General features: G+C 41.7%; 1 protein-coding gene across 2 annotated transcripts in view; it reads right to left on the bottom strand.

Moving 5' to 3' along the window:
• The window catches only part of MEGF11 (multiple EGF like domains 11), a 265,656-nt gene extending 253,547 nt beyond the window's left edge, over nt 1-12,109 (bottom strand). Inside the window, exons 1-2 of one of the 2 annotated variants that reach the window (XM_061371167.1) lie at nt 11,485-12,109; nt 2,047-2,185 (exon numbers count right to left, since the gene is read on the bottom strand). The gene's annotated coding sequence lies outside the window, so the exon portion shown is untranslated. The remainder of the gene's footprint in view (nt 1-2,046; nt 2,186-11,484) is intronic. The other variant, XM_061371166.1, reaches the window with a different exon arrangement.
• Between the last annotated feature and the right edge of the window lie 2,035 nt (nt 12,110-14,144).

Raw genomic sequence — 14,144 nt, 5'->3', positions numbered from 1 at the left:
CACAGGACTTATGAAAGGGCTGTGCAGTTAGGATTCAGATATTAAACACTATCAGCCACATCTTTGCATGACTGTTATCCATCACCCAGAGAAGCTTAAGCAAAACGAGTAAACACAGCTATGTGTCTGCCATGCCATGCTTATGAAAAAGCAAAGCTGCCATAGCTTAATAGAAGAAAAAATTAAAAGAAAGAAACTGTTTTAGACTAAAATATATCCCATGTATGTGAAGAAACTTCTGCTACACACACATTTTTTTATTACAGTCTCCTACAACTTTCCCAGATGGCCAGGTAACGGCTATTCCTTGGGGGTCACCATCTGCTCTGCAACTAGTGAGTCATGTCTCTGATTAACATTCAGCTCTGACAAATCCCCATGAAACCAGAGCTGGAGACCAAGACCCTTATGCATCAGAGAGGCTCCTCCACGGCAAGTTCTGAATGTCAAAGTCATTACACCTAACATAATGTGAACATTCCCCTTGACACCACTCCTAGCCTGGACAACAGATCAGGCTGGCTTATTTCTGCAAGTTTCTACTCATTGCTAGGCTGAATATAGACACAAGAATGCTATTTTTACAACATTACATTACAACATTGTCTGTTGTTGCAGCCAAACACTTTGGCTTGAAAAGTTGATTTCAGATATGTTAAGTAACGCACAATAAATTCTAATCCAAAGGGAAAAAAAGAAAGAGAAGTGCTGGAGTGCATGCAAAGCTGTGCTCAGGCACAGAGTGGTTAACACATGCCTGCTGTCCACTCAACATTTGCCTTAAAAGCTGCTGTGAAAAAAATCTGATTTCTCCCCAGAAGTTATCATGATTGAAAGTAGCAACTTGCAAACAGCAATGTTTTTATGGGCTCCTGTGAAGAGGATTCTCCAGTGCTCAGTAGGGCGAATCCAGCCTTCTCAAAAATACTGATCCCATTATTCAGTTTTGGTAATTAAAATGTTTTCTAAATGATTGTTCCCCAGCAGGAGGACATTGATTCATTTTAATGCATTATTGTATTTTTGCATGGAATAACTTTCTTCCCCCCACTTTGTTCCTACCATTTGCAGATGAATTATTTAGACATGAAGATTTGTCTACTGTATTTGACAGGAAGCTTTAGGGAGTCAGTGGAGAAACCCAAGGAGTGCCTCATCATTTGCATGTCCCATTTCTTTCTCTTTGGATATTGATTAGCAGAGCATTTATCCTGAGGGAATGGCTTGACCAGAGGAACATAGATCTCAATGTGACAGTCACAGAATTTACACATTCCAAATGCATTTTGGGATTTCATTATATGCTGCTTTTTAAAACAAGTTGTTTGGGTTTGTTTTGTTGTGTTTCTTATTGTTTGGGGTTTTATTGAGGCCACAGAATCTTATCTAATTTAAATATATTTGAATAACACTGTGAGTACTATTTACAAACACAGCGCCTTTTACTTAGGCCCAAACTCTAAGTTCACTAAAACACATTCATTGACATCAGCTGGTTTTGGGTTAGGCTGTTACTTACTCACAGAAGCATTCCAAAAGCTGAAGCAACAGACACCTGGGTAGCTAACTTCAAACACTGGCTGAAAACTAGATCCTGTCCCATCTCAAGAAAAGAGGAATACATATCTCACAATTTGATCACAGCAAGCAATATTTAAAATAAGTAAAATTATTTTGTGTTTGCATTCATCTTTTGCAGCTCTTTGAGTAGAATCAATGCTGTCACAGGTGACCCAACATTACAGTTTCTTGCAGAGGATGTACAAATATGTTAAGATGCAAAACGTACCAGGAGCATTAGTATTCACAGAAAATACAAGGCACTGATATTAGAGGCAGTCTTTGAGAAAGCCGAGAACAGGCTTCACTATTGCTGATGCTGTAACACATCTCTTCTGGCAGTAGATTTATGCAATAAACAACAGTAACCATAACATTTATTACTTAATATCAAATTTACTAAAGTGCTCAAAGTTCTCAAGCAGAATAAAGGTCTATATATTATGTAAAGACATCCCAAGAAACTATTTGTCCTACAAAACTTACTGTCCTATATATCTCTGATGAAAGCCTCATCTTCAAAAGAACAGCAAGACTTCATTGCAAGTGAACCTCCCAACTGCTAGTGCTTTCCATCACTGTGCATTTGGGTGAGTTCAGGTTTGAAACTCAGCTCTGGCAGAGGCTAGAACAATAAAAAGTGATGTACTTCATACAGCAAAGTTATAAGTGTGTGCTGCAATCCAGTAGTGAGCAGCACAGGGGCTATGTTATATTTTTGGCATGCATGGTATAGATTTAAGTCTTACATCTATTACATATATTACAGTATGAAGGAGAATGGTGTGAAGATCACCTTACCCTATTTCCAAACAGCCTCCTATCTCACATCTTCGAATAATTAGTTCTAGCTAGATGAGAAGAATTCTTTGTCCATTTCGAATTCCTTGCAATGAATAATGAGCTGTTATGCTAATGCAGGAAAATATTTATTTGTATCCAAGTTTTTTGTTGTTTGCATTTTTTTTGCATGACAGGCAACACGTAAGACACATAAGACTTCTTTTAATCCATACACAGATGTCCAAGATGTTAGCCGAAAAGAAAGAATCTGACCAGCCCAGAAGAATGCTGGGGAGGATAAGACAAAAGAAAGAGCTGCAGGAAAACAAGACAGTAGGGAAAAACATCTGCCTCTATTATCTAGAAATCATCAGCGTTAAATGCTGGGCACAAATCAGTGCAACAGCTTCTTAACTCTCTCTCTCTCAGTCTTCCTGTCAAGCAAAAGGATTTTGCACACCATAGGCAGATCCGAGTCCTCTCTTCACCATTCTTGCCTAACTCTGTGATTTCTGGGTGAGACTTCTGTCTGTTGCTGAATTGTATTTAGCTGTCTCTTTGTCCCACCTTGTTTATTTACTAATTTTTGTTGCTCTTTTGTCTATGTAAGTGATTTCCTTTATCATTCCTACCCACACACTTCTGCCTGCCAAGCTAATTCCATTGCCTTTCTTGTTCCAACACTGGAGTTCTCACATTTCTTGCATTTTAAGGCCAGAGCAAGAGGAACAAACTCAGTTTCCAGCCTGCACTCAGATGGTTCACAAACAATCTCATGGAACATATTTTGAGAAATAAATTTCACTTACATCTCTATCAGCCAAAGTGACACAATAAAAATCAAAAAGAAAGATTAAGAAAAATAAAACTTTTGAAAATTCCTGTGGGTTGGAATGGTTATAGCAGCTGTCTCCACTGCTCACTGCATCCACTGCACTCACCTGTTTATTAACTGATACTTCTCTATCTTCTTACCACAAGCAGCTGATGGTATTTTGTCATTGAATAGACATCATCTGACACAAATCACAACTTCTGCCCTCAAGAGTTTTTAATCCAGTGCTAGGTATTATGTGGACGGATCCCCTTCTGCAACAAGCAGCACTGTGCAAATGAAGCTCCTTCCATTCACAGCATACAAATCTTTCTGTGTATTTGACCATCATTGTTTACTATAAATAACTGTTTTGTAAATAGAATTTCCCACTATTGCAAGTTCTGTAGCTTATTCCCAGTAGCGCTCACTGCAGAGGCTGCATCTAATCAATCCTCAATTACTGTGCAAATACATCCTACAGGCTACTGATGTCTTTCCTTTCAAACACATAATACGTAATTAATAACAGCTATAACACCTCCAAAGACTCCAAAAGAACTCCCTGCAATTCACACTTACCAGCACCAAAGACTGATTTGCTGGAGTACTTAATTTTCAAGGGTTTTTTACTCCTCTGGAAAAGTGATTATGAGTAGTCCCGGTCAGTGACTGCAGTTACTGTACTTTGCTCCTCAAAGCACAATCCTACATAACTAAGTACAATATTTCTTGTTGTAACATTACATGGTAATAGTCAGAGCTACATCCCAAACCCCTCATTCAGGGAAAGCTCACAGTAAACCAGCAAAACTTCACCGTATGTGATACATGCACAGCTCTGTCCTGCTTCAACATTATAGCTATCAAAATCCATCCTAAACCAAAGCTCAGAGCTATAAATTATCATTTTTGAACTTGTTCATTCACTCATTTACAATAATGGTTTTAAGGTTTTTCCTCTCTTTACAAATAAAATGGAAACTGGGCGTTATTATGAATGGGTGGGATTCATCTCACAAGGCTTGAGTAAACCAGAAGTTAAGAGTCCTGGTCTGGTCTGCTGGTTCATATTGAGGACTAATAGTGTACCAAGCACTACCTTGACTTCCTTGGAGGAAGGGGGCAGAGCCAGAAGGCAATTCATTACTAGTCACACAGTGTTTTGTAGAAGACAGTGCACGATAACACTGAGAAGTAAATTTTCTGATGCTTGAAATGTATCTATAAAATAACTGACTGGCCCCATTTGCTTGATAAAATGTCCACCTGAAATATGAGGAATAAAGGAAATGAAGAGAAGAAATTATGAAGTTTGCTACACTGGACATCAAGTTTGAGCCACGCTATGTGTTGTAGCTTTAATGGGTTTGATTTGCTTTATCCATTTTAGCACACAGAAGTTAATACTAATTCAACTTTATCAGCCAGGACTTCTTTAAAGAGATATTTACACCTTTTACATTTAAATGAAGGCAAACAGCAGTATAATTTAAGCTATAATAATGACATCTAAAATATCATTGTTTTCTTCAAGAGAATTAAGCTAGCTGTGGCAAGAGATAAAACCCCTTCAAATAGAGAAATGTTGTCATAATTTGACTTGTCAAAGCTCCTGCTTCTAAGAATATTACAATTTTACCGTTCCTTGAGAACCATAAATGACACAGCATGTCAGTGAGACAGTTTCAATCTCAGCCTGGATATTTCTGTCCAGAACTGGAGTATAATTCAGTCTCCATCCCCAGATAACCCCAGCCTTTCTCCTTATTCTGCTAACAAAGAGCTTAATACCGGACTTCCTCCTGAGAAACAAATTCTGTACCTTGTGCTAACCCCCATGACTTCACTGAGACTGCCTGGAATGAAAATGAATGCAGACTTTTATTGTAAATTAAGAAAGCATGAATCAGACCCCAATGTACAAAGTGCAACTGCACTTTGCTGGAGCAACTGCTTGTCAAGTAGGTACTAGACTATGATGTTCAACTCATTTGACAAACTGAGTGACAGTGAAGTCACCTACCAGTGTCCTACGCTGCTACCAAAAGCATGTTGGCTGCTAAATGACTTTACATTCTTTCTTCTTTTTCTACCGAGCTTATTTTAGAAAGGTTGTATATCAATCTGGAAAGTGCTGTGAACATGATGTTATCATAATGGTACCATATGCCAGTCGACTACTTACAAATCATCCATGCTTCTCTCACTTGGTAGATTTTATAAGCATGATAAAGAATCTGATTCTCCTCATGCTTACACTGACTTTGTATCAGTATACTTCCATGTTTTACACTGGTAAAATATGGGAGAAATGTTTGTACCAAACCCTCTAAAAAACATTTAAGGATCTTAAAATGAGTGCATTAAGTAACAGGTTTTACTATGCAAGTATTTGTGTCAAAACCAGATGTGAATATTAAAGATTCAAACCCTATGGAAGAGTAGAATATGCTCCCAAATCACTTTCCATAGGCGTACAATCTACAGAAATAGGTTGCATGCTTTAACTAAAGAGCTTTGGAGCTTTTAATTTACCTTGTTTTGGCTCCATAAGGAGGCAACTGTGAAAACTCATTATAGTTTCTCTATAGCTTTTTCCTATCTTCTTTGTTCCAGAGAAAAGACTTCCAAACATTCACAACACACCATAAACCTCACAAGAAATCACGTACCATAGAACTTGTGATAAAAACAGGTCAGCAAAAGTCTAGATCTTAACAAGGAATCCAAGAAAAAAGGTTAAGGAAAACTTCAGCTGCAAAGCTGAACTTAAAAGAACCTGGACCCATTTCCACTCATATGTACCAGTTAAATATATATACTAAAAAAAAAAAAGAAGGAAAAAAGGGACTTGTTCACAAGTTTCACTCTTGGATAACGTTTAAACTCATACTCTGACAGTTCTCTGGTGCCTTTTTAACCCATTAAAATATTTTTCAGAGTGACTATTAGTGCTCATAAAACATTTTGGGTTGAAAAGCCTAGAAAATTAAGTATATGAAGTTAGAGCATAGAACCATTTTCACTCAGCTACTCTGTCTTACTCCTATTCCAGGAAGTGAATCTGATTTCAGCTTCATGCCTATTCATTCATTAGCCTTTACAATCAGGCTGTTACTAGGAGAATTTTTCAGTGCCAGTTACTGCAAAGGAAAAAGTTAGGCCTACCAGTTCAAGTCCTGTTTTCAATCTGGTGGAAATTGGATGTACTCTTCTTTCCTGCTGCATTTCTGTGAGCAGGCTAAGCAGTGACCTTCATCTTGCCTCTCTCTTCCTTTCTCAGAAAGAAGCTTTCATACAAATTTCAATACTTTCCCTTTAGAGCAGCAGCCAGACAGTAGAAACTGCCTCAAGGGCTCAGCACTACTGTTCATATACAAGTGTTTGTAAAAACATTAATCTTGGAGAATTCTGGACTTCCCTTCGGACATCCTGATTGAATACCTCACATTCTCTGGGCTGTAGCATGCTGTTTGACAGCTACAGAGTCTGATCTTCCAAAGGCTGTGCTGTATTGTCTCTTCATGAATTTGGTACATAACCTTTAATTCCTAAGGTAAGGATCGTATTTTGTAAACTCTTAAACAAAACTCCTCTCTATATGTATACACCAGTTCTACATCACCCACGGGAATCACATAGGAGTGTTATGTGGCTGAATTCATCTGGCAAACTTTAAAACTGATTCTATCTGGGATTTGTCTCCTTTGAGAGTAACTCTTTTAATTTTCTACAGGCTTTTTTATCTCTCTCCTTAACACACAGAACTTCCTCACGGAGGTTTCAATCAGTTTTCTGCAAATAAAAGTACCAATCGCTGCTGCAGCACGGTCAGGCTGAACAGTGCAGAACAATCAGGTTGATTTTTTCATCTTTTCCATTAACATCTCAACAACCCTTTCCAGGGGTAACTTGTTTACTCCCAGTGGTAATTTGGACCATTTTCTTGATCCCAGGTTTTACCTATTAGTCCCTGTGAGACATCTGGGGAAAGACTCAGTTGCCTAAACAGGGTAATTTGAGGCACCTGAGGAAAAACAAGGTATCTACATTGGGCACCAGATATAATGTGTGTCTCACAGGACAACAATGCTGGTGGAGCAGCAACTAAAGACCAGGCAGGGTATCCTGGAGAGCCTGAGTTGCCTGTGAGCCCTGAATCCAACCCTCAACTACTACCCCATAGTCTACAGTCCATCACCATCAGCGGAGAAATTCCCAGATACTTTGGCTTTGATTTGCACTAGACTCTGACCTACAGTGTCAGAATTTCCTTTACACAGCTATGCAAGGGAGAGAGGAACAGCATAAGCAAGGCTGTGCCTCCCAGCCCTCCTCTGCAAGATGCAACCTGAACTGATAGTTGCATAAGATGACAATAAGAACAAAGTGCAAACAGGTAGTTCAAACCCCCAGTGGTACAGATGGATGTTTTGTGGGAAGCCACCACACACTCTCTATGCACCTGGCAGAACACAAAGCCCAACAGCAAGCACGCATGTTGGAATAATCAAATGTAAAAACTAGTGCAGGCACCACATTTACCCACTTCCCTATGCCTTCAGCCCCCACACTTGAAGAAAAGAGTTTATACCTTTTATATCAAGTAACTGTGAACTGTATAAAGTCTCCATTTAAATTTCCACCCCAGAGATCTGCACAGCAGTACTGCAAAAAGTAGTAATTATACAGCAGCTTTTCAATATGCAATGGAATGCAGCACTTCTCTTTTTAAGCTCAACAACCAAAGTGGCATTGTAAATATGATATTTAAATAGTAGCTCAAATCACATGGTTTTGAAAACAATAACCAAGCACATGCTTTTCAGAAGCACAGAATCAGAAGTTATTTCACAGACGGAGAAAAGGTTTGCAGGAATTGTGATCATGCTACAGAAAAGCGGTTTTTAGAGGCTGTACTTGAACGTACATTCACAGTTCCAATATAATTAACTGTTTTCAGGGACTTATATTTTTTATGTATGCATTTGCTCAGATATTAATTCTGCTGCCTAGCATGGAAAGCATGATGGGTTATTCAAAGTGAAAATGGCTGAATGCTCCATTCAGAGCAAATGTGCCACTTTTTGAAAGAGAGCATCATTGGCTTGTAGTTGATACTTTGGACAAGAGATCAACTGAATCCTTTTCAATAAGCAAAAACCAGGAAAACATAAAGCAGCCATATTTTACCTCAGCCAAATTATTTTTTTAACAAAATCAATTTTGAAGAGGTAGATGGTGGGTGACTGGTAACAAAGACACTGACGTTTCATTTTGAAAACAGGCAGTGACCACACAACCATTTTCAATGTTTCAGATGCTGGAACACTTTCTCTGTAAAACTTTTACAATCCTGTTACAAATTTACTCAAATATTAACAAGAAAAAAAAAAAAAACTAAGTTCAACAATTTGAACAGTGAAGAAGCCTCCAGGGGTTGTGACTGACAAAGAAGTACTCTAATACTCATATTGAACCCAGCTTTACAAACATATAGAATTACCCTTAAACACATACTTATTGCCCTAAGCCACTTCAGACACCTCACACTGACTATAACAGACTCCAAAGCAAGTCTCATAAACCCAAACTTGTTCATAAGCTTTTGCAAGACCAGATCCTCAGCCTGTAAAAGATCACATAATATACAACCCTACAATGAGACTGTTTAGTTGATTTACTCACCTCTATTTAGCACTACTATAAGCAAGGCAATGCCCCTAAAAGAATCCATCCATCAGACCTTACTCCAAGAAGGAAAATTTATGGGATTTAATAACAAAGTGGACATGTATGGAAGGTCCAAAGAGACAGTGGGACAGCAAAGCTCTGGCTCCACTCTAAGAGTTGTTCAAGTATGGGAAGGATTCAGACTGAGACTTGGCCATCCCAGAAAAACCTTCACAGCATCACTTAGCCTCTCATTATGAGGTTAAGAGACATAAAATCCAACCACCTGACTTGAGATATCCATTACCATAACACAGGACAGAGCATGACTGGGGAGAGTCCCGTGTCCCCATTCCCTTCACCCCCAGTCTAACAGAATACTGAAGGTAGACAGGCTGCTACATTCTAGTTATTATATGTTACATATTTGTGCTCTAAACCGGGAGGTAATAAAGATGAACAGCAGTCTTCATTTTAGTTAACTCTGGACTATCCTCCAGCTGGGTGGAGGCTAACCCCAGCCTTGGCAGGATTTTGGGATAACGGGGTTTATTTAACTCTCCAATCCCTGTGACACTTTGAGAAATCACTGCCTTAGTGTCACAGAACACTGATCCTCTGCCCGCCATTCTGGGCCAAGTGCTTGGAAGTGAATATTAACTAACACAGGCACCAGTACTGTTGTGCTACCACCTGAGAATCCCATCTGAGCACTGAATTTGGGACCTGATGTCCTGATACTCCTAAACTTCCCTCTTTGTAAAGAACCATTTGGCAGAATGGCCAGAGTCCTTCAAATGATAAAAAAGGGAATGTTTGGCAGCTGCGAGTAGCACCAGCGAGATTCCACCAGTTCCCGCACCTCAAGAAACTAAGGCTACACACTGCATCCTATAACTTCTCTCTTGTGCCCTTCCCTGCCCCAAAGACCCTCTTCATCGGGGGTACTGCTGAGTACACACAGGGGAAGCCTCCGCAACCCAGGCAGTGAGACTTCAGCCCGAGAACTCCTCTTGCCCGCGCATGGCAGCAACCCGAGACCAGGGACACGCGGGGAGCAAACCTGCCTCCTGCAGCCAGAAGAAAGTTCGTGCAGACACAACACCCCAGTAAACCATGCGGGGAAGGCGGCTTATGAGAGAAGCGGCGGTAGGGGAGAGCCCTAATAAAGCCATAAAGTCTTATTACCAACACATCGATGTCGTAAATCAGCACTTCAAAAAACCACCACCGAGAACCCAAAGAAAGATCGAGGTAACGGACAGAAACGAAAAGCTGGAGAGAGACTGCCTCCGCCTGGCTCGTCCTGGATGCCCGGGCAGTTCCAGGAGGAGCAGGGAAGGGGGCTTTCTCCTTTGCAGCCTAAGGGTTCAGGGGGAGCTCCTTGCCCCGCAGCAACAGCGCCAAGAGCAAGCGGGGCGTAGGGAGCCGCAGCTGCAGTCACTGGGGCTCCGGCGCCGCGTTCCCCGCAACTCCCAGACCTTGTCCCGACTCGCACCTACCTTGGCGGGACCAGAGCCCCGCCGTCGGGGCCGGATCCACGGGGCTGCGGCGGCGGTAGCGCTACGCTGAGAGGCGGCGGCAGGCGGCGGCAGGAGGCGGCGAGCGGCAGCCCGGGCTGCAACGGCAGAGCCGGAGCGCTCGCACGGGTGCACCGCGCCGGGGCCGCTACCCAGGACGGAGAGACGGTGCTGCTGCGGGGGACTCCGCGAGCCTCTTTGGCTCTGTTAGGAAAGTTACCGCGGCCACACGACCAACCTTAAACCCGCCTCCCCGCAGGACCCGGGGGAGGGCGGAGGAGGGCGGAGGAGGGAGGGAGGAGACGGGGGTGGGGGCTCGGAAGCCATTCGTTTCTCAGCGCAGAACCGAGACCACAGCAGCATCTCCCGGGCTGACGCTCCGGGGTGCCGGGCTGGGTGAGCCGGTGCAGCCCCAATCCCGCAGCAGCTGGGCTGGGGCCGCGCTCCGCTCCCCGCGCCTGGATCTTGCTTTTACGCGCGGTACCCCGAGGCCAGCTTCTGCGCTCAGAAACTTTCCCGTTTCCTGCAGCGCTGACGCTGGTTTTTCGGCATATTCGTTTGGTGATGGTTGATTTGGCAGCTCGTTATTTGTTTAACCATTTGTTGTTTGGGGGAAGACGGATCTAGTCCTGAAACCTTGGGGTTTGTGTATTGGTTTGGGTTTGTTTTCCTAAGCTAGATTCAATTAGAATACCTTAAATAGACTAACAGGAAAAAGAATCAGATCGATACCCCGGCATCCCGAGATTGCCGCCTGAACCGTGCATGTGGGAATGAGGAAGGAAACTATAGCTGAGGCACAAACACTCTGTGGCTCAGCAGAGGGTAGGAGACGGGGAAAACCCAGTGTTCCTGCCTCCTGCGGCTGAAAGAAGGGGATCTACCGAGCAGAAAGCTACCCAACTCCACGGATGTACTTAGCGGGAGATCATGCAAACTTCTGGACGCATTTCAAGTTGTAAAGCGAGGCACCTGCACACACGCACGCAGTAGTAGGGGCGTGTAGACACAGGAAAACACACGCAGCTCTCGGTCTGCCTGAAGCAGCCCCTGGATGGAGGAGCTGGCTAGAGCTGATAGCAGGCAAGGCTGAGGAGATGCTAATAAAGGAAAGCGCCAGGGAAAAATTACCTCTTCTCTAGCATCCTCTACCGTCCAGAGCATCTGCCCTTGTATTGTCAAACCGGCTGTTTCGCTGCTGCTTTTTAGGGTGGCTCCGTGCAACTCGATGCTCACAGAAGCTTCTCACAGGGAAGGAATTACACTCCACAATTGTCCTTTTCTTCCTGAAAGACACACCAGAAGTTACAAATATATAATGATAAAATAATTAGATCAAATTCTTGTGACAGGTGATTTGTGCAGCTGCACTAACTTAGCTCCTAATCAGCTGTGCTTGCAGTCTTCTTTAAGATGAGCTGCTCTATTTGTGGTATGCACTATTACTTATTATTTTCTAATGAGAATAGTAATATTGGCCGAGTTCCTCCTTTTTCATCATCTCAGTATGTAAGGAGCATAAGACCAAGTCCCTTTTTGATCATGTACCAAGATGGCTAATAGAACTTTTTTGTCATTGCAAGCCACATGATGAATTCCCACACTGTAAAAATATTTTATGTACATAGGAAACTGCCAAAATCCTTTGTCCTGCACTGTGTTTATCTTGGTAAAATGCCAGTACATGACTGCAGGTGATGGCAGAGTTTCCAAATGGATAGTTTGGGCCATATTTGGGATGCCATTTCCTTAAAGGACTCCTTTCAACCTCTCAAAATCCCTCTCCACTCCCACCACTGTTTTCCTGTCTCCATATTCCAAACCTGCACCTTACTGCATTGTCCTGGTTTGTAGCCTTCCCAAAATCTTGCAGTCAGCTGACCAGGAGAGCAGAACTGTGGAGCACATGATGCTGGAGTGGATGCTGCCTTCCCCACCTCTTCCCTGCAAGCCCAGCTCTCTCCTTAACTCCAGAGGCTATTTTTCCTCATTAGCTATGGCTACGGCAGCCTAGCCAGGATCTGCAGCACTACTGGTGTCTGAAATTAATTCATCCCCATCTTTCCTGACCTGTCCTTTAATTATTTTTACATACATCCTAATAATGAATATCAATAATAAATTAGCAATCATGTTTGTTTATTAAGTTATTTTCAATATTTAATAAAATTTAATAGACCAAATTTGAACTAGATTTACTGAATAAATAAAGATAATTAGGTTCTGTTGTTTGTATAAGAATATTACAAACACCAGTTGCTCTATACTGATGGCATTGTTTATGACTCAGTTTTGTCACCAGCTTCCCATTGGAGAGCTATTTAGCCTCACTGCTTTTTCTTTATAGAACTTAAGATGCTGTTTGAGATGCATGGACACAAAACCAGTCTGCTGAAGACAAATTTGGCCATCTTGCTGCTACAGTTTGGGATTATTTTGTCTTCAAGATTTCTCTCTAGAACTTTCCAAAGTGTCCTGTCAAACTAGGGCTGCACTGGACCTAAAAACCGCAAGATATTAAACTGCAGCTGTTTGAGACCAAGCATTCAGCCCTCCTTTCTCATGTCAAATCCCATCCAACTCAGCATAGTATAGTTCTGGCATTCTCTGCAGTAAGGTTGTCTACTTGGAGGGTAGTAGATAAGACACTAGCAATGTCAACAAATCCGGCTATGGAAGTGTTTCACATTTGAGGGAAACTACTGACATATTTATTTTTAGTCTCTAAATGCAACCCTCTCTAAAAAGACATTCAGCATAAACAGCATTAAATTGCAGCACACTGATTCTCGCTCAGTGTGCTGTTTTTAAAATGCACCATTTACAAGTAAAAAGATAGTTTGGCTTTTTTCTTCTTATTGTTGACTCAACAAGTCTTGCCCAGAGTTAGAACTCTGTGAACCCAAGCTTAGCTTGACTCTTCCATAAATCAGAATGAGTTGTTGAAATTCTGAAGGACAAAATAACTCTCAGTTACGGGTGCACAGCCTTAGTTTGGCCAAGTGATATCTTTGGTTATCCCCATGCATCCTGAGCACCAACACGGAAACAAGAAAAGAAAGGGGGGGAGGCAAAAAAAAGCAGGAGTGCATTGCAAGAGTGACTGCAGAGGAAACCTGCTTAATAATTCTGCTGGTAATGTGTGAGCTAGAGAACAACTCATTTCCCTCTCCCAGAGCTCAGCTGGGCAGCAGGAGTTTAAAGGAGAGCAGCTCTTTCATAAAGGTAGGCAGGTATGTCCTTCAGTCCAGGCAGACCCCACCAGGTTGAAAGCACCAAAGTTACCAGTAGCTTTGCCACTGACTTCTGGGGGAGGCAAAATTTTACCCTGGGAGATCTGCTGAGTAAGAACCAGCCACTTACACATGCCTCCTCTTCAAAGTGAAGCCACCTTCTACTGCCTTTATTTGCTTGCATCTACATATCCAATTCAAAACTAGTTCCTTATCCACTTTGTCATTCTCCATACATTCCTTTTTCTTCAAAGGGAGGTTGGGCCTCAGAAAACAGCAGCTCACTGAACCATGTTAGTGTTTGAAAAGAATCTGATTTCAACCCTCAAAAATTATTACACATTTAATATTAAAGCTCAAGAAATTAAATATGTATATTTTGCATCTGAATGAAAAAAAAAAATTGAAAATAATGCTTGAAAAACAAAGCTTTGCAGATATAACATGAACTTTAAGCTGTTTTTTATAAAACCAATCAGGGTTTTAGTTTATGCATCATCCTGTTCCCTGCAATAATATGCTGTCTGTGCAATCAGTGATGATAAATGGTACATAATT

Source organism: Neopsephotus bourkii, unplaced genomic scaffold, assembly GCF_033783945.1.
Source record: "Neopsephotus bourkii isolate Nb327-2 ecotype Australia unplaced genomic scaffold, CSIRO-AGI_Nbou_v1 NB_1572, whole genome shotgun sequence".
NCBI lineage: Eukaryota > Metazoa > Chordata > Aves > Psittaciformes > Psittacidae > Neopsephotus > Neopsephotus bourkii.
This window is presented reverse-complemented; position numbering and strand designations above follow the sequence as displayed.